This window comes from Podarcis melisellensis (assembly GCF_964234715.1).
Source record: "Podarcis melisellensis genome assembly, chromosome: 13".
Taxonomy (NCBI): Eukaryota; Metazoa; Chordata; class Lepidosauria; order Squamata; family Lacertidae; genus Podarcis; species Podarcis melisellensis.
In genome coordinates this window covers 54696238-54717538 of record NC_138545.1, presented here as the reverse complement: position 1 = coordinate 54717538, position 21301 = coordinate 54696238, and the positions used below count along the sequence as shown (strand labels likewise).

Here is a 21301-nt window from a genome sequence, read left to right as displayed (position 1 = left end):
GCCTGCATATCTCACAACTGTCCTCCAAGAAAGTCAAGGCAGCATACACTATTCCACTTCCGTCCCTATATTTTTCCTCACAACAGCCCTGTGAGGTAGGTATGGGCAAGAGAGAGCGATTAACCCAAAGTCACCTAAAGAGTTTCATTGCCGAATTGGGATTTGTCATTGTTGTAGTGAGTATGTCTTTATTTAATTTTATAATGCCCAAAAAGGTTGTCTTTGCGTAGACAAATAATATTTGTGTTATTTGAGAGTCAAGTTTAGTTCCATATTTGCCACGCTTGCGACGAGGGCTGTCTTCAAAAAGATGGCTGCACTCTCTACATAATAAAGGGATGCCAAATGATATGAAAAGTGCCTGGAGATTCTAGTCCTTGTTGACATCTCTAATTATTTGTAGCTTTCTCCATTGTAGCTGTATTTCTGAGTGACTGGTGTCAAGGGTCCAGTGTAAGATTTTGGGCTGTTTTCCTCTAACTTGCAATTCCTTTCTAAGATGTCAAGATAATATATAAGACCAATTCTTTTCACAATATTTCTATATTTGTATCATCAAAAATATTCAGTAGCATTGATTTTGGACAGCAAATGGTCTGAATGCATGGGATTCATTCCAATCTGTTACCTCCAAGGATGTGGACAGGCTACTTGGACGAGTGAAACCGGCCACCTGTCGGGGACTTCCAGGTTAGCGCCATCGGCGAATGGCAGAGTTCCTCCGATCGGAGGAACGGGCTCCGTGGAAACTGGGTCTCCCCGCCGCGGCGAAGGTGGGGACCCGCTAGAAATCCCAGGTGGAGGAAGCCTGGGAACATGGGGTTCGGCAGGGCACCAGGAGCGCCTCCCCTACTCGCGGGGAACCCCATTTTGGGGCTCCAGAGGGAAGCGGGGTGAGCGGCACAGTGCTGCGAACTGATTGCTACTTTCACGGAGGGAAGCCGCATAGCCATTGCCGGAGACCGCTGACTTTTTCCTGTCGACAATTGGACTCTAAACAAGTACCCGTGAGTAAAAACGGAAAATTGGATCAAGAAACACCCTAATTTGGCACCGAAGCGGGAAGGTTCAAAACAGGAAGTCCGTCTTCCGCTTTTTGTAAATAGACTGAAGCAAAAACCTTGTAAGCTAATAGCCTGGAAAGTTGTTTGTAAAGGTCGAAATTTCCTTCATTTATAACCACTAAAACCCCCTTGGAAGCAGGAGAAAAGGGGGGGGGGATTTGACTGTTTAAGCCTGCAGGAGAGGGAGTAAAGAAAAATAAGCTTCCACCGTCTCAAACCTGGGAACGGGGTGTCAGAGACAGAAATTGTTGGAGACGTCCATTGACTGTGAATGGAACATTTTGACAGATAGCTAAAAAAGAGAAACAAACTGATTTCAATGTTGCCTTCTGCATTCTAAAGAAACAAAATATTTGAAAATGGAAAGTAACTTTCTTTTGTTGGACATGCTTTAAAAAGATGGACACAAATAGAAATTGTCTCCTCTAGAGGGAGCTTGTCAAATTGTAGCTGCAGTTTACTTGGCGACTTTACAGCTGTGAGATTAAGATCGTGGGACCAGTCTTTTGACCTTGAATAAAAATGTGTTGGGAGGAAGTTTTGGTGCTTGCTTTTTGCAAGACAAATGCTTTGCTGGAGCAGTTGCATGAGAAGATGGATTTGATGAATGAGAAGTTGGATTTGATGACTGCTGTAGTCAGTGAATGTGGACAAACAGGGAATACTGACACAGAAATCATACAGGGACCAACTCAGGAAACTGGTTCGACTGGGCAAGTGCAAGGGCAGATGATAATGGAGGAGGTTGCGGTTGCACCTCAAGCAATTCAAATGGAGAGATCCGAGGCCCTGCAGGACCATAAGCCGCTGTTCTGGAAGATTGAAGTTGGACTGGGCCAGGGGGAGCCTGGAGCTGAGGAGGCTCTTAACTTTGGAGGGACTTTGAAATATGCTGTCAAATATTTTTTGGATTATATTGATGACTGTGGGGAGTGGGACTGTGGGAAATGGGCTGGTCTGATGAGGGGAGATGGAGATAATTATGGGCTGGAATCTCCCAGAGACCTACTTCTCAATGAGAAAGGAAAGAAATTAAGAAAGAGAACAACAAAAGACAAGGAAAAGTGCAAGTATAAACAACAAGAAGAAGATCTGCAGAAGGGGCATGGAAGAGATTTAAGAGCCTCGGACATAAGATTACCAGGTTGATGGACGAGATGGAACGGACAGTAAGGACTGACATAACCCGAGACCAGGAAGAAGGGACGTTGGATGAAAATTGGAAGAAAGTTTATAAAGAAAAATTTTTATTTTGGGAATTAGTGTAAAATTAATGAATATTAGGGAAAATGTTGGAATGAAACTGTCTGGCTTTAGTAGAAATGATATAAGGAGTTATGTATAAATAAGCATTAAGTTTTAAGTTTTAAGGTACTTTACGGTAAGATAAGGTTAAATAAAGTAAGGCAAATTGAACAACAGAATATGGTGAAAGATGGAAAGGATTTGCTGAGTTAATTAATAGGTTAGACTGTCAAGATAAATTATTCAATAATAATTGAAAAAGGTGGAAAGAATTTGCTGAAATAATTAATTAAGCTAGAATATAAAAAGGGAGGTGTGAGGAGGTCAAGGAAACAAGCAAATGAAAGATAAGATATGTAATATGGGGTTTGTATTTTTCTTTTTTTTCTTTTTTGTTGCTGTGTTGTTGTATTGGTTTTTATGTATCTTTCTTCCTCTTTTTTTCCTCTTCTCTTTTTTTGTAATCTTGAAATTCTTAATAAATATCATATATATATATATATATATATATATATATATATATATATATATATATATTGCTTTCGTAGATTTTCACGGGTACAGGAATGCAGGTTTTGGTGTCCTCGGGTGTCTTCCCGTGTAAAAGTTGGGGTGTCTAGGCGACGTTTCGACGAGGTCTCACTCGTCATCTTCAGGCTGGTGCTTTCGGCTTCTTGTTACTGGAACAGAGCAGGATCTCAGTGTTTGAGTTCCTATAAATACTGTTGAGGGGGTGTGGTGTATAGCCACACCAGACCCAAACCCAGACCCTCTCCACAGATAAATTACAGACACCATCCAGTAGCCAAACCATGGTGGCACCTCCGGATGCTGCACCCCCCTGCAATCCCTACACAGATCTGGCTGACACAGGCCACAAAACCACAGCTCGCCCCTATACACGAAGCCAAGCCAGAGCACAACTAAGTGCAGTACAGCCATCTTCTCAGAAAAACTCTTCACAAAGTTCAAGAGGTCAAGACACAAAGACTTTAGCAACTAATCCACACCTAATGACCCACCTAAGTGGTACTCAGGATATCACTCAAGAAATCACTCAAGATATCCCTCAAGTAATTAAGGAACAAAAGAAGAAAAGGCACACTAGCCTGGGAACTTCCTCTCTGCCCAGAACATTGGAGGCTATACACCACACCCCCTCAACAGTATTTATAGGAACTCAAACACTGAGATCCTGCTCTGTTCCAGTAACAAGAAGCCGAAAGCACCAGCCTGAAGATGACGAGTGAGACCTCGTCGAAACGTCGCCTAGACACCCCAACTTTTACACGGGAAGACACCCGAGGACACCAAAACCTGCATATATATATATATATATATATATATATATATATGGAAACCGACCACCTGTCTCCTTGATCCTTGCCCATCCTGACTAATGAAAGTGAGTCTGGAAGGGCTGGGCGATGGGCTCTGCGGGGTGGTGAATGCTTCCCTCTGTGAGGGAGCCTTCCCAGACCCGCTGAAAGAGGCAGTCATTAAACCGCTTCTTAAAAAAACATCTTTAGACTTGGCCAATATGGCCAACTATTGCCCAGTCTCAAATCTTCCATTCTGGGCAAGGCGATTGAGCGCGTGGTTGCTGAACAACTCTAGGCATGCCTGGATGAAGCAGGCCATTTGGATCCCTTCCAGTCTCAAGATTCAGGCCTCACCATGGGACTGAAACTGCTTTGGTTGTGCTGGTCGATGATCTCTGGCGGGTTAGGGACAAAGGTGAGAGCTGTTTCCTAGTTCTACTGGATCTCTCAGCAGCCTTTGATACCATCGACCATAACATCCTTCTGGACCGTCTAGAGGGGCTGGGAGCTGGGGGCACTGCTATACGGTGGTGTTGGGGGATGAGTGTTCAGACCCCTGGGCTCTCACTTGTGGGCTGCCTCAGGGTTTCATCCTCTAACCCATGCTTTTTAACATCTGCTTAAAGCTGCTAGGAGATATCATCAGGTTTGGGCTGGGTGTTCATCAGTATGCACATGATACCCATCTCTACCTCTCTTTTAAATCAGAAACAGTGAAGGTGGTGAATGTCCTGTGTCTGGAGGTGGTTGGAGGATGGATGGTGGCTAATAGATTGAGGTTGAATGCTGACAAGACAGGTGTACTGTTTTTTGGGGGAGGACAAGGGGCAGACAGATGTGGAGGACTCCCTGAATGGGGTAACTGTGCCCCTGAAAGACCAGATGAACAGCCTGGGAGTCATTTTGGACTCACAGCTGTCCATGTAGGCGCAGGTCAATTCTGTGTCCAGGGCAGCTGTTTATCAGCTCCATCTCATACGCAGGGTGAGACTCTACCTGCCTGCGGACTGTCTCACCAGAGTGAGTGTTATCTCCCACTTGGACTACTGCAATGCGCTCTACGTGGGGCTACCTTTGAAGGGACCTGGAAAGTACAACTAATTCAGAATACAGTATCTAGACTGGTGGGAAGACAGGTGAACTAATATCAATGTACAATCATCAGTGTTGAAGCAATGATTCTTCAACATCAACTTTGTTGGACTGGTCAAGTTTGTGCGGATGCCTGATGATCGTCTTCCAAAGCTACTACTCTATTCTGAACTTAAAAATGGAAAGCGTAATGATGGTGGTCAACAAAAGAGGTTTAAAGACTCTCTCAAGGCAAATCTAAAAAAAATGTAGTATAAACACTGACAATTGGGAAATACCGGCCTGCAAACACTCCAGTTGGAGATCAGCCTTTACCAAAGGTGTCATGGGCTTTGAAGACACTCAAACTCAGGACACTAGGGAGAAACGTGCTAAGAGGAAGGCACGCTTGGCAAATTCACACTGTGATCAACTCCCGCTCGGAAACCAATGTCCCCACTGTGGAAGGACGTGTGGGTCCAGAATTGGACTCCACAGTCACTTATGGACTCATTATTAAAACTGTGTTTATGGAAGACAATCTTACTCGGCTACAAGTGATCACCAAAGAAGAAGATAACACCGGTCCTGAAAGACCTACATTGGCTCCCAGTACGTTTCCGAGCACAATTCAAAGTGTTGGTGTTGAGCTTTAAAGCCCTAAATGGCCTTGGCCCAATATAACTGAAGGAGCGTCTCCATCCCCATCGTTCTGTCCAGACACTGAGGTCCAGCTCCGAGGGCCTTCTGGCGGTTCCCTCACTGCAAGAAGTGAGGTTACAAGGAACCAGGCAGAGGGCCTTCTCGGTAGTGGCGCCTGCCCTTTGGAACGCTCTCCCACCAGATGTCAAAGAGAAAAACAACAACCTGACTTTTAGAAGACATCTGAAGGCAGCCCTGTTTAGGGAAGTTTTAAATGTTTGAAGTTTTATTCTGTTTTTAGTGTTCTGTTGAAAGATGCCCAGAGTGGCTGGGAAAATCCAGCCAGATGGGCAGGGTATAGAAATAAATTATTATTATTATTATTATTATTATTATTATTATTATTATTATTAATTTGAACCAGAGCTGCTTTGGTCCTGATCCAATACTGAAGTCACTGCACTATGGGGCTGAAAGGTAATCAGCTCTCCCGAGTCACATACAGCAAAACAACGGCTGGTGTCTTCCCATCACATGCAGCCATTCTCCTGCCTTCTTCTACTCCAATGGTTGCTGGGCGCTGACAGAGAAGATGTGGAAACGCAGCATGCACAGAATCATGGAACTGGAGAGCTGGAAGGGACCCTGAGGTTCATCTAGTCCAGGGGTCGGCAAGGGCTGGGCTGGTCAGGTCCCGCGGAGATCTCTCCGTGGGCCAGATCATGCGCATACACAAAATTTCCGGCGTCTGGGCATGCGCAGACGTGATTTTCAGCACTGCCAAAGGGAGTCCCCGGGCCGGCTTAGCACTTGCGGCCTATGGGCCGCAGGCTGCCAACCCCTGGTCTAGTCCTACCCTCTGCAGTGCAGGAATCCCAGCTACAGAATCTCTCACAAGTGACCACCCAACCTCTGCCGAAAAGCCTCCAAGGAAGGAGAGTCCGCCACCTTCCATGGCGGCCCATCTCACTCTCAAGCAGCTCTTCCTGCCCTGCCTGATGTTTAGTCAGAATTGCCCTTCTTGTAATTTGAAGCCATTGGTTTGGGTTCTGTGCTCTGGAGGAGCAGAAAACAAGCTGGCTCCACCCTCCATGTGGCAGCCCTTTGGACACGGGCGCATCCAGGATTTTTGTTGGGGGCAGGCCTTTTGGAGGGGGGCAGGCTTTTTATTGGGGAGGGGAGAACCTCAGTTTGCTATGTATTTTTATTGATTTTTATTTATGGGGGGGGAGCTGCCCATGCCTTCAGATATGTGAAGATGGCTCTCATATCAGAGGTGGATTTAGGGCAGTGCAACCGTTCCCCCGCACGGGACGCTGAGCCGAAGGGGGTGCCACAGGTGTTGCAAATATGACGTAGTGCACACGCAGAGCAGAAGGCAAGGGGCTGGGGTATGTGTGCCGGGTTGTGGCCTTGCACAGGGCACCCCTAAAATTCAAAAGACCAAAGCCCCAGCTCATATCACCTCTCAAACTTCTCTTCCCCAGGCCAAACATCCCCAGCTCCTTCAACCATTCCTCATAAGGCTTGGCTTCCAGACCCTTGATCATCTTGGTCACCCTCCTCTGCACCTGTTCCAGCTAGTCAATCTCCTTCTTAAATTGCGGCACTCAGAATGGGACACAGGACTCCAGGTGTGGTCTGGCCATGGCAGAATAGAGCAATACTGTGACTTCAGCAACAGTCCATTGGGGTCCTAGAAGGACCTTCCCCATATCTGCGTGGTTGCAGACCCCCCCCCCCCCATTTCTTCTGAGATGCAGGAAAGACAGCAAGTTGGGTGAGCTGGAGATTGCTCTCTGGCTTTTTATTTTATACAGACATTCCTTTTCTAGAATTGCAGCATAGAGAGAAAGAGACACAGGAGTTTCACCAGTGGGGGCTGATGTGATGCTGCTGGGGGACTGAGGAGATTGCAAATTAGAAAAAGTCAATGTTGATTTCCCCCCATTTTATTTTAACAAGACATGCTTCCTTAATGCAAAAAGCTCCATGCACTTTGGGAAAACACGTGTGGGAAGGTGGCCCCCCTTCCTCACAGCCTCTGCTCAGAAGCAAAGGAAGGTCCAACTTCAAGCTGTTTCAGCCCCGGGCAAAAGAATTGCTGGACGTGGCAGCTCTTTTTGGGGGCGGGGCGGGGGGGAGATCGTATCCATGCCATCTTTGTTCCAAAATCAGTATTCTTGACTCTACCAGGGAAAGGGGGTCCCTGTCTTCTGTGGGGCCACCCAGCCTCTCCCCCCTCCGCTTGGCCTCTGGGCCACATCACTTCTGATAGGTCCTTCTGCTAGACTGAACCCCACCCCCCACTCTTAAAGGGCAATTACTCCCATGCCTAGAGGGACTCTTATGTAGAGCAGAACCATAATTATCATTAATAATGAGAAAATGGGCTGGCAAAGAGCCAGGCTGTGATCTATTTGTGTAACTGCTATGGCGGAAGATGGCTTCATACCAGCTGGGAGGACAAAGCCTCCCCCACCCACCCACCCCACCCCCCCACCCCCGTGGAATCCTGAGAATGGGAACAATGGTCTCCTCTTCCTTTGCTGAGAAGGATCACTCCAAGATCTTGGGCAGGGGTCCTGCTGAAACGTAAATGTGGGACCTGCCTTGAGAGTGGGGGGGTTATTACCAAAAAAGCCCCCACAGAGTGTTATGGCAAAATCCGTGGCCTGGAGTACCACTTTCTCAGATGCCCCCCAAACCTTCTACCACCCAAAATCTGCTTGTCTTTCAGGCTCTTGGTTGCTTTCAGTTCAGCAGGTGGAGTTGACCAGCCCTCTCAGGAGTTTTAGGACAGTTTCTCTTGGAAGGTGCTGCTCTGCCACAGATTTGTCCTTTAACCAGGGCTGTTTTCACGCTGGAACACAGTTCTGGCCCCTCTCAGGTGGACGGCATTGCCATTCTAAGGCAACCAGGGAGGCGTTCATGATGAGCTCCTGCACCTCTTGCACTACCTTAAACTGACGTCTTGTTTTAAATGGTGTCTTGTTTGGGGGCCACATCTTGGTGGAAAGTAGGTCTACACATTTTATAAATAGAAATGTTCCTGCCTCTTTCCTCCTTCTCCTTGTTTAGTCTGCTGGTTAAAGGCTCCTGAGGCTCACGGGGCAGCTGGGAACAGAGACCCTGCCCTTTTCCCTCCCGTTATTTATGTTTTCCAGTTTGGAGGGGGGTTGACCCACAGAATCCACATCAGGATGGACACCCAGGCTCATCTTGAGGGAGTGGCGCCTGCTCCAGGTTTGGCTTGTGCCCTCTGCACCCACAGGGGTGATATGGAAATCTGCCTTCTACTGAGTCACACCACTGGTCCACCTAAACCAGTGCTGCCTGCACTGACTGGCAGCTGCTCTCCAGGGTTATAGGCAGGGGTCTGTTCCTAGACCTACCTGGAGAGGCCAAGGATGGGACTTGGGACCGCCTGCATGCAAAGCAGGTGAACTCACTTGATGGGCTGCAGTGGGCTTACCTGTGTGAGGTGAGAAGCAGCAGCAGTGACCGGGTGCAGGTGACCAGGGGCCCCTATTTACATAGTTGTCAACTTTTCCCTTTTCTTGCAAGGAATCCTATTCGGAATAAAGGAATTTCACTTTAAAAAAGGGGAACGACAGCTATGCCTATTTACATTTCTCACAATGGGATACAATATGTTTTTTTCAGGATTGGGGTAGAGAGCAATTGAAGTCTTAGCTAGATTCACTGAACAGGTGGTGCAGCAGGTGCTGCTCAGAGAACTAGGCTGGGGCAGAGGTGGGTGAGAGGGGGCCCAGGACAGGGGTTGGCTGTGCCTCCTCACAGGGCCCCAAGAGGCGCTGATGCCTGCCTGCCAGTCCTGTGTCCAGCTCGGCACCACCACTTAAGAAGGACGTTGACAAGCTGGAAGGTGTGCAACCAAGGAGTGGGCTAAGTTTAGCCTGGGAAAGAGGAGACTGAGAGGAGATATGATTGCCATCGTCCAATATCTTGAGGGCTGTCACCTGGAAGAGGGAGCAAGCTTGTTTTCTCCTGCTCCGGAAGGTAGGACCCAAACTAAACGATTCAAGTTACAAGAGAGGCGATTCTAACAGGTGGTCAACTCTCCTTCCTTGGAGGTTTTAAGCAGAGGTTGGATGGCCATCTGTCAGGGATTCTTTATCTGTAATAATAATAACAACAACAACAGTAATTTTATTATTTACACCCCGCTCATCTGACTGGGCTTTCCCAGCCACTCTGGGCAGCTTCTAGCATGTATAAAAACATAATAAAACACCAAACATTAAAAACTCCTGATATAGGGCTGCCTTCAGATGTCTTCTGAAAGCTGTGTGTAGTTGTACCTCAGCTCCTGAACACCTTGGGAGTCAAACATTCTGGCTCCTGAACGATCAAAAACTGGAAGTGAGTGTTCTGGGTTTTGAATGTTCTTTTGAAAGCTGAACGTCCGATGGAGCTGCGCAACTTCAGATTGGCTTCCTGCAGCCAATCCGAAGACGCGCTTTGGAAGTCGAACGTTTTGGAAGTTGAACAGACTTCCGGAACGGATTCTGTTTGACTTCTGAGGTACAACTGTAGTTCTTTATCTCCTTGACATCTGATGGGAGGCCGTCCCTGCATTGCAGAGGGTTGGACCAGATGGTTTTGGGTATATCTCCAAACTCAACCATTCCATGATTCCCACTCCAGAGCTGCTCAACTGTCAAAGAGAAATAAAAGCCTCTGGGCTGGGCTGCCCACACTCCCTGCAGAGACTTCCCCCTCACTCTCACTCTCCCCCCCTCATGCACACCCACATGGGCCACCCACCCAGTCCCCCCTTTGCGGTCTCTGAGCTCCATCTTGCAGGCAGGGCGGCCGCAGGCCTCCTCTCTCCGCCCTGGCGGCCCCTTGCTCTGCCTTCCTTGCCTCCTTCCTCTGGCATTGCATCTTGCTCAGGAGAGACCTGGCAATAACAAAGAGCCCCTTATGACAGGGCCTGCACAGGATATGAAATGCATGCCAGCGAGATAAGCCGCCATCGCCCGTCAGTCATCCTGTATCTCTGGTGGCATCAAAAGGCACATGACGAGCCACAGCCAGCTTGGAGTGACGCCGGGCTCTTTCGCCTCCTCTCTTTGCTCGGCTTCCACCCTACTCTTCCTAAGTGTTGTTCACGGAGGAATAAGACCAGAAGAAAGGCACTTCCAGCAGGCTGCTTTTAGCCTCCTAATGTGTGGAAGGGAAATGAAGAGAAGAGAAGAGAGAGATGCTGCGGTGGGACTACTGGGAGGATTGGGATCAGAACTGGGTGCAGTTTGACAGGGTAACAGACTTTGTTGGGAGGTGTTAGACCCTCCTTCACTGGAGGCTTTTAAGGAGAGGTTAGGTGGCCACCTGCTGTGATTCCTGCGTTGCAGAGGACTTATTTATTTATTTATTTAATCGTTTTTTCAATACAGACATCAACCACAAAAAACACATACAGCAAAAATTACAATAACACTAATAATACAATTTAACAATTCAGATTTGAGTACTGATATACCTATAACTACACCCTTTTAACAATATTTCCCCACCTCTCCTCCCCCTACTTCCCACCACTTTCCGCCTTATCGCTTAAGTGTTCCTTCCAAATTTCTTCATATTTATCCATTCTTAATTTGCATCAATATGCAATTTGTTCGTATGTAACTAGTCTGTCCGTATTGTCAATCCATGTACTCAATGGGATCTTTTTGCGGCTCTTCCAATTCATCAAAACAAGTTTTTTTGCTTCTAATATGGCACGGCACATCCATTTTTTTGCATTGCAGAGGGTTGGACTAGATGCCCAAAGTCCTCATCCAAAGCCTTACTGGTGGACCCGTCTCCTGCAACCTCAGCTGTCCATCCCCCCAAACCCCACATCCCTGAATGACTTCCTGTGGACTAGAGGCGGCTATACAGAAAGCACAGACTGTTTCCTATGATTGACTGTAAGAGATTTGTTGGGGCTGAATAACTCTTGGAGACTATAAATAAATTGCGGGGGGGGGGGGTGTCAACAGCTGACCTCTTGACCTTGACATCCCTGCATGTGGGAACTGATCCTAAATTCAGCACTGATGTAAAAATATTGCAACTGCATGTGGCCTACACATTTATCCTGCGGTGCACTTTATTCTGCAAAAACTGTCACCTGGTCACTCTTCCTTAGGCAAGAACTAGCAGGCAAGGTCCCTTCTTTTCCAGGATAAGGGAAAATAGCCTACATTCAGGTATCTGGATGGAAAGAGGGATGAATAGCATTACTGCAGGATGCTCAGTGTACACAGCATTTTAGAGGGCGATGCAAGCAAAGGTTCTCTGCCCTGAACAAATTTTGACAGCGTGCAGAGCTGCACAGACTGTAACCAGAATTTTGGTAGATTTCTCCAGAAAATCTGGCTGCCTTTCCAAATCTGGGGCTAACTATTTTCATTTTGTATTGCCTTTATTTTGTCAGTACTGATAGTTCTCGTTTCAGTGCAAGGCCTAAGGTGTTCTTTAACATTTATAGGCCATTGCATTGCACCATGGGTTTTGTAGTCTTTAAGGCTTTATAAAGAGCAAGCCACCCCCCCCCATCTCCCTTTCTTTTTGTGCTTCTTTAGCTTGTAAGCACGGAGATGGCTGGGGTTGTGGGTGAAATGGTTAAAATATCATGAGGCTGCTGAATCCTTCCCAGCTGCTGTTGTGGGTGAGGAACTGCCATTAATTAAAACCTGAGTGCTGGAAGGGCAGGTTGCGATGCAGGGATGTGGTTCCTCTTGGCATGTCCTTCAGCCTATTGTCTTCTCTGCCAATATGGGGAGGGTTTTGCAGAGGGCAAGAAGCAATGATCCCCACGTATTGATGGCCGAGCAAATCAATGCTATCTCCCTGTTCCATGCCTAGGCACCCATTGATTTTTGTTGTTGTTGGTACCTCTCTGTTTATGTAATGTCTGAACTTTGCACAACTCAACCGTTTAATGTGCAGAAAAGGAGGCCTGTTGCCATGAAAACAGATCTCTGGATGACAGCGTAATGCCGAGTTCTCCTTCTTTCCTTGGACTGCACTGAATGTATTTTAACCTTGATAAGTCAATAACTTTGTACAAAAGGGAGCAGAAGCTGATAGGGCTTTGAATGCATTGAAACCTCCCCCCCACCCCCACCCCCCGTTTTAATTCCCAGGAAATCGCTCCGTCCTGCAGACCGCTGAAAGCCATTTGAAATGAAAAAGGCTGACATTTTGAACGCCAAGAAGTGGCCTGTTTTTGCATTCACAAAGGATGCAGGGTTTATTTTATTTTATATCTTTCCTGCTTGGTAAGAAAGGCAGTAAAGCTGGAGAGTGATGGAGGCAGATGTGTGGGGTGGGGCGTTCGAGGAAGAGGCCTCCACTCTCCCTTTTCCAACTGCATCAGAAGGGAGACGGGGGGGGGGGGGTAAGATTGACAGAAGCCTAGAGGGCAAGCCTTTGCCAAAAGCAAAGAGGGCCCCGGCCGGAGGGAACAGGTTGTGCTTGCCTGTGACTGTCCCTTGAACAGTCTGAGGGACTGGCAGAGGACCCAGAGGGAGTGGAAAGGGAGACATGAGGGTGAGGTGATCAGGTTGTGGGAGCTTTGGGGACCACCCGTGAATTAGTCTGGGTCCTGGGTGGGAGCCAGGAGGCTGATGAGGGCTGCCCGAGAAAGTGCATTAGAAGGGGGGTGGGACTGCCATCAGTACTCAGGGATGGGACCGCTAGCAGTATCTTTTTATTAGGATTGTATTGATTTGTCTTTGCCTTGATACTTTTAGTGTTGGGTTTTTAATATTTATGTTGTTGTTTTAATTTGCTGCACACCTCTTAGAGATATTTTCTATATTAAGTGGTATAAAAATGGCCTATAAGTAACTGACCTCTATAGCTATGGGGCAGATCACATGCTTGGTGTGCAGAAGGTCACAGAGTCAATTCCAGGCTCTCCGGGGATAAGAGAATAAGAAGAGCCTGCTGGATCAGGCCAGTTCCCGCCTCCCCACTGCAGCATCTTGTTCTCACAGGGGCCAACCCACAAGCAGGACCTGAGCTTAAAAAGCACTCTCTCTTCCAGCGCTTTTGGGCAATAAATCATAAATCAGCTGCTGCATCCTCCTCAGCCAGCTTGGTTGCCCCTTTCCTGCTCTACAATATTCATTTTGTATTGCAAATGCAGTCGCACCATGGATTTGCATAATGGCATTAGGATACCAGCAGCTTTGTTTTCTGTTCCTTTCCTAGAGATTCCTAACCTGCCATTTCCCCCCTTCCTTTTAATGCTGTATTGTTTTTAACACTTGATTGGGGGCCACCCAGAGTGGCTGGGGAAACTCAGCCAGATGGGCGGGGTATAAATTTATTATTATTATTATTATTATTATTATTATTATTATTATTATTATTATTCCTGGCTGCTGCGCACTGGTTCATCATCTTCACTGAGCTCTCTGCTGTGACCCTAAGGTATCGCTCCTTGTCCATCACCGGCAGTTCAGACCCCTTGAGTATAAGAAATTAAGATTTTTTTTTGCCCCCCACATCATCATCATCATCATCATCATCATCATCATCATTTATTGAATTTATATACCTTCCTATATTCTGAGGTCTCAGGGTCTCATCATGTGCCATTTTACAGTTGTTTCCTTTGAACTGGACTTGCAATTTTATCTCTGAATTGTGCCTTTGGAGCTCTTAACAATCCCTTTTTATTTTAACAACCCTGAACAATCTACTATCTTCAGCAAACGTGGCCACCTCACTACTCACTCCTAACTCTAGATCATTTATGGACAAGTTAACATCTTCCAGTATCTAAAGGTCTGCTACATGGAAGATGGAGACAGCTTTCTGCTGTTCCAGAAGATAAGATCTGAGCCAATGGATTCACAGGATTAGAAAGGAGATTCTGACTCAGTATCAGGAAGAGCTTTCTGGTGGTAAGAGCTGTTTAACAGTGGAACGGACTCCTTTGGAAGGTGATGGACTCTCCTTCCTTGCAGGTTTTTAAGCAGGGGCTGGATGGCCATCTGTCAGGGATTGTTCAGTTGTGACTCATGAATTGCAGAGGGTTGGACTAGATGACCCTCGGGATCCCTTCCAACTCTACAGTTTTATGATTCAAGAGATGCCAGTCCTTGGGAGACTCCACTTTCAGAGAGCTGTTCATTTATTCCTACTTCCTGTTCCCTGGTGTTTAGCCAATTCCTGATCCACAAGAGGACCTCTTCTCTTATTTATTGACTGCTAAGCTTACTTATAATAAGGGACGCGGGTGGCGCTGTGGGTTAAACCACAGAGCCTAGGACTTGCCGATCAGAAGGTCAGCAGTTCGAATCCCTGCGACGGGGTGAGCTCCCGTTGCTCAGTCCCTGCGCCTGCCAACCTAGCACTTCGAAAGCACATCAAAGTGCAAGTAGATAAATAGGTACCGCTCTGACGGGAAGGTAAACGGTGTTTCCATGTGCTGCTCTGGTTCGCCAGAAGCGGCTTAATCATGCTGGCCACATGACCCAGAAGCTGTGTGTGGACAAACGCCTGCTCCCTTGGCCTATAGAGCGAGATGAGCGCCACAACCCCAGAGTCGTTTGTGACTGGACCTAACGGTCAGGGGTCCCTTTACCTAAGCTTACTTAGGAGTCTTAGGTGAGGTACTTTGTTGAAACTTTTTGAAAGTTCATGTATGCTGTGTGATGCGTAAGACCTCTGCCTGGCACTTTAAAGCGGTGCTGCCAGTCAGAGCAGACACCATTGGGCTAGATGGATCAACGGTCTGACTCTGTGCAAGGAAGATTTGTGCAGGGATGGTGGGGAGGGAAAGAGCACCAGCTTGGCATGCAGAAGGTTCCAAATCCAGCCTGCAACATTTTCTCTATGTAGGGTTTGGAAATGATGCCCTGTCTGAAAATCTGGAGAGCTGCTGCCAGTCAGTGTAGCCAATACTGAACTACTGTAAAAAGACACATCATCTGACTCGTATACAGCAGCTTCCTGTGATCCCATACCTACAATAAAGTAAATATACATATTTGCTTCCTAGGGATGAAAGTGAAATTTGTTCCATCCACATTTTAAAGTAACTCAGCCTCATTCACTGGTCCCAGATTTACATGCAGATTGAAGGACAGCAAACGATTGAATGAGAATTTTGTGATGCAGTTTTAGTTTCTAGATTGTGTGCAAAATACATGTATTTTATTGGGAAATGTAGTATTTTTCTGCATACAGAATGCAGATTTTTAGGGATTAATTTTTCAAAATGAAAAAAATGTGTGTGGAATTTACAAGGTTTTTTTTTAATCTACAAAAAATGGACTTGTGATTGAGCACATGTGAAACTGGATGAAATTCACAATGCAGCCAAAATAAGAATCATTCAGTCAGAAAGAACCGCTCTGAAAAAGATTCCAGCATCCTCTTCTAACAGTGGTCAGCCAGATGCTTGCGGAGCCTGCAAGCAGAACCTGAGCGCAACATGGATTCTCCCCTCTTGTGATTGGCAGGAGCTGGAACTCAGAAGCATTGCTGCCTCAGGCCACAGAGGCAGAGCAGGTGGCTAAGAGCTGCAGACGGGCAGTCTTCTCATCTGCAAATCTGCCCAGTCTTCTGCATTGCAGCCATCCCTAATGACATGTCAGGTTCAATTAAAAGCAATGGTGTTTAAAAGGTGTTTAGATCTCCAATTAGATTTAGATTTGGGAGAGAGTGAAGCTCTTCCCTGTTTGGCAGAATCTCAGTTATCAAAATGAATCTACTACCCAGGATGCTGTTTTTTATTCCAATCAATTTAAATTGTAAATAATTTAGGCTACTTCAAAGAATGGAAGGAGGATATTTCTAAATTCATCTGGCAGGGGGGAAAGCCAAGAATTAAACATAAAATTATGATAGATATAAAAGAAAGAGGAGGCTTTGCCCAGCCAGACCTGCAAATGTACTATGATGCAGCCTGCCTGTGTTGGTTAAAAGAATGGATGACGTTGGATAATGCAGACATCCTGGACTTAGAAGGTCAATTTTTTAAAATTCAGCTGGCATGCATATCTCTGGTATGGGAAGGTGAAAATTTATAAAAGTTTTATGAATCATATTCTAAGGAAGAATTTGTATAGAGTTTGGGAGAAATATTAAAATCTGCTGGAAAGGAAAACACCTTTATGGCTCTCTCCTATTGATGCTATTACAATTAAGAGAGTCAATATGGATAGACAGGGAATTGCTGCACTTTACAGAGAGGGAACCTAAACTGAAATCAATGGAAAGTGTAAGGAGCCAAGTTACAGACTGGTTACAATATCATGTTGCATGAAATGTTTAAAATAGACAGGAAAAATGGTTTTTCAGACCAAAGCTCACAATTAGAAAAAGAACTTCTAGAAAACAAAGAAAAAGTTTTATCTAAAACGTACAATCTAAAATGCTCCACCTGGCCTAGGGGGTGGGGCCCAGACTCACCCAGCCTTCTATGTTAAATATGTATTCTGTAGTTGACCTCCTTTGTAATGTTTTATTTTGAAATCTTTAAGATACAGTCATATCTCATGTTGCGTCCGGTTCAGGTTACGTCTTTTCAAGTTGCGTCCTGCGGCAACCAAGAAATACTGGAACGGTTACTTCCGGGTTCCGCCGCATGCACATGTGCAGAAGCACTAAATTGTGCCGCATGCGCAGACGCCGCTCTTCTGGATGCAAACGCTTTGAGTTGTGGACGTGCCTCCGGGACAGATTACGTCCGCAACTCAAGGTTCTACTGTAATATTTTCTTCTGTTATGTCACTTTGACTGTATGCTCTATATTTGACTTTCTTCAGATTGTTTTATTTATGTTTTATTGATTTAATATGCTGTAAACAGCTTTGAGATTTTTCTTTAAAATATAAAGCGTTATAGAAATTAAATAAATAAATAAATCAAAAGACGAGCTTGTCAAAGCCTCTATGACAGTTTGGGCAATAGATATAGGACATAATATAGATTTTAATCTCTGGGAAAAACTTTGGAAGAGCGATCTGAAGTTTACAGCATGTTATTCTTTGAAGAACTACTTGAAAATGATTTACAGATGGTATTTACCGGTAACTCCGAGTAGGCTTGCTAAGATGTATAAGACTGAATCAGATAAGTGCTGGAGATGCAATGAGGGTGAGGGAACATTCTTTCATATGTGTTGGACCTGTAAGAGGGTAAAAGAGTATTGGGAAATAATTCATAATGAATTGAAAATATGTTTAAAAGTACTTTTCAAAAAAACCACACACCCGAGTCCTTTTTGTTGGGGATAATTCAGATGGAAATTCCCAGATGTCAAAAAAGGTTATTTATGTATGTGACTACTGCAGCCCATGTTTTGTTAGCACAAAAATGGAAAATGAGCGAGGTCCCAACTAAAGAAGAATGGCAACTTAAAGTGATGGAATATGCGCAGCTTGCGGACCTAACATATAGCATAAGGGAACAAGAAGAATATACATTTAAAGGAGATTGGAAAATGTTTATTGCTTATATGGAGGGAAATTGTGTACACTTGAAAACGTTGCCAGTATCAGTGGCGTAGCGTGGGGGGTGCAGGGGGTGCTGGCCGCACCGGGCGCAACATCTGGGGGTTAGGGGGCGCAAATCCACAGGTTAGGGGGCGCAAATCCATGGGTTAGGGGGCGCAAATTACTTGCCTTGCCCCGGGTGCTGACAACCCACGCTACACCACTGGCCAGTATTAAGATAAATTCAAGAGTGTAAATAAGTCTTGATGGATGTAATAATGGAATGCTGAATGGTTTAGTTTATGTAAAATATGCAGAGATTTATAATATGCAAAATGAACCATGGAAAGAGAAGTCATTGATATTTTAAGGTTCCTTAAATGAGTATTCTAAATTGTAAAACAGAAAACTACACACACACACACACACACACACACAGAGTGTTTAGAATGAATATGTGAGTTTTTAGTTTGCAGTTGCTGTTTTAACATTCCGAAGCCTCCCCTTGCTTTATCTTTTTTGCAACCTGCTTTGAGGGTTCTTTTTTTTTAACAAAAGTCAATCAAGCGGAGTCCCGGCCTTCCGCCTCGGCGGGTCCCGCGCTCGAATTTCCCCGCGCAAGAGCCACGTGCCGCCTTGCCGGCGGGGGCGGGGCCGAGCGCGAGAGACGCTTCGTGGCGTCGCCGGGGCAACGGCTGCCGGAGAGACGGGGGCGGGGCCGAGCCGCGTGCGCCTTGCGCCGGGGAGGAGCGCGCGCGCCCCGCAGCGCCTGGCCGCCTGCGCCCGGCTCGCCTGCGCTCAGTGTCGCCGGAGCCGCCGCCGCGGACGGAGCGGGCCAGGAAGCAGCAGCCGCCGCCGCCGCCGCCAGCCGGGCAGCCAGCCGGAGGCCGGAGGCCCGCCCGTGGAGCCGCCTCCGGGGATGCGGAGCCGCCAGGACCCGGCTGCCGCCTAGCCTCGCCGAAAACCGGATTTGGGCTTTGCAGCCACCGCCGCCTCGTCCTCGGTTTGCTCCGCGCCGGGGCAGCTGGGGCGCCGCTCGCCTTCCTGGGCGCCGGAGTGGGAGAAGCCTTCCTCTGCCGGCGTCGCCCGGAGCCCGGGAGCGCCCTTCCTGCGCCCCGGCGGCCGGCGAGGCTCCGGGCGCACACAAAGGGAGCAGCCGCCCGGCGGCGTCGCCCGCCCTCCATGTCGCCTCGGCCGGGCGGCGCGCGGCCCCGGCGGGAGAGGAGCGCGGCGGGCGGCTGGCTCCCCCGGCCCGCCGTGCCGCGGCGCGGCCCTCGCTGCCCGTGAGGCGGCGGCCCATGCCCGGGGGCGGCGGCCCGGCCCGCGGCGGCGGCTGCTGCGCGTCGCCCGACCCCGCGCCGACTCGGCCGCCCTGGACCTCCGCCTCCTCGCGCGCTCTCCGGCCAGGACCTCCCTCTCTCCCCGCCGCGGCTCCATGGCTCCCCGGACGCGCCGGCTGCTCCCGCCGGGGGCGGCCTGAAGAGGAGCAGCGCGGCGGCGCTTGCCGGGTAAGGGCCGCGGGGCGACGGGGCTCCGGCCTCGGGGCGGGAGAGAGGAGGCGGCGGCGGCGGCTGCCGCGGGGCCATCCTTCCCGGGGCGGGCAGGGGCGCCGCGCCCCCTCCTCTCTTCCTTGGGCTTTTCCCTCGCGCCTTTTGTTAGCCGCTCGGAGCGTTGGGTCGGGTTCTCTCTTTGCCACCAAGCTGCCTCTCAGTTGACATGCCTGTTTTCGGTGCTCGCGACAGCCCTGCCAGGTGGGTTGCCTGCCCCAAGGTCACCCCAGCCCCACAATAACTCCTTGCTGCCCTCCCACCTGCCTTGCTTCACGGGGGGGGGGACAGCGGGGGGGGCATTCTGCTGCGCCCATGCTGCTCCTGCTAGCAGGGGGGTGAACTTGCTGGCTGAGCTGCAGGTGCCTCTGGGGGCGCCGGAAAAGGGTGCTTTGGCCCCGGGCCAGTGGGAATCTCCTTGCCTGCGGGGGGGGGGGAATTGCTTCTGCTTAGGCCGGTGAAAGTGTAGTGAAGTTTTCTTTGATATTACCTGGCAAGCCTTGTGTGTGTTGGAAATCACCTGCCCCCCACCCTGGGAACGTGTGGATGTACCTTCCAACTCTGCAAGTCTGTGATCTGTGTGGAGAGGTTGGAGTGCCCACGTGCCTCACCCCCCTTGGTCCTCCTTGGGGCAGGAGCAGGAGGTGGGCATGTACCTGTGGTTTTTAATTTCTAAAGGAGCGCAGGGGTGCTTTTAATGAAAAGGGTAAATGTTGCTGACACATCCTCATGGCAGCAGTGGGATGGAGAGCAAGGGAGATCTCAACCAACCCAGCTCAGCAGTACATTGATTTTCTTTTTAGGCTACTGTTAGGGATTCTTGGCATTACATGTAAATGGAGGGGTTTTGGGTAGCGAGAGGAAATCTGCTGTCTTGAATAATACAATATTTTTTTGAACGGAGTGGAGGGTTGACAAGTAGACTGTTGGCCTCCTTCGCAGAGATGTGTAACCGGGGGGAGGGGCTGCAGATGTAGCTGGACCCCCCTTTTTAAAATTAAATTATTGAACGCTTCACAAACTTGCATGCTGCTGTGCTCCTGAATGCCCATTGCCCCTAACTTGGGCACATTGGCTCTAGATGATGCTCCAGCAGCCTCTGGAGGGCCACACGTTTGCCCCCCCTGCTGTGGAACTACCTGAGCCTCTTGTGCGCAGAGGGGGGGTGGGCAAAAGGCTTTTGCCTGGCTTGCAGCTGGTTGCTGGTCTGGTCCACCAAAGCAATTCTGTCTTTGGAACCTTAGATAAAATGCCCGGGGGGGGGGGGTGCAGTTCCCTGGCTGCTGAGAAGCAAACCTCCATGTGCAGGGGCAGGCTGCCATGATGGCGGGGAGGTAGAGACAGAGCTTGGGGGCACCTGGCTGGCAAGTCCTGCGAACAGGACTCAGTGGGTTTGACCCAGCAGGGAGATGATCTTCTTGATGTTCCTCAGTTTACTCATTTAGTCTGTAGATTAAGAGAAATCCCATTTTGCTGGAGGAGGTGGAGGCTTTCCAGAACCTGCATTTTTGTTTGTTGTGCCCACATCAGGGGCTAATTTCCTGCTAAGATCATGTCCATCCTTGAATCCGGAATCTTTGAAGAAAGAACAAGCTCTGAGAAGTAGGAGTTTGCTTGGCTGTGCTGTAAGAGGCACAAACAAATGAAGCAAACATTATCTCCCCATCCTCTTGCAATACAGCTCACCTTCCAGCTGGCCCTTATCTTTCCATGAAAGGAGTTTACAGTAAATGTGTTTATTCCCCCTCCCCCCTATTTTTTTTTAAAGTGCAGTCTCTGCATAGTGCCTGATGGGTTGGGCTGCACACAGTAATTCTGGGTCTGAAGAGGCAGAGGCAGTGCAAGAGTTAAATTGCAGTGAGGCTGTGTGTGTCTCTGCCCCCCCATCCCTTTTAAGCTGATCTAGTTCCTTTCACATGACCAGGGATGGATGAGCG

General features: G+C 48.1%; 1 protein-coding gene across 1 annotated transcript in view; it reads left to right on the top strand.

Annotated features, from left to right (window-relative positions):
• The first annotated feature begins 19178 nt into the window (after positions 1 to 19178).
• Positions 19179 to 21301, top strand: part of FAM222A (family with sequence similarity 222 member A) — an 88345-nt gene continuing 86222 nt past the window's right edge. Inside the window, exon 1 of the mRNA XM_081884623.1 lies at positions 19179 to 19325. The gene's annotated coding sequence lies outside the window, so the exon portion shown is untranslated. The remainder of the gene's footprint in view (positions 19326 to 21301) is intronic.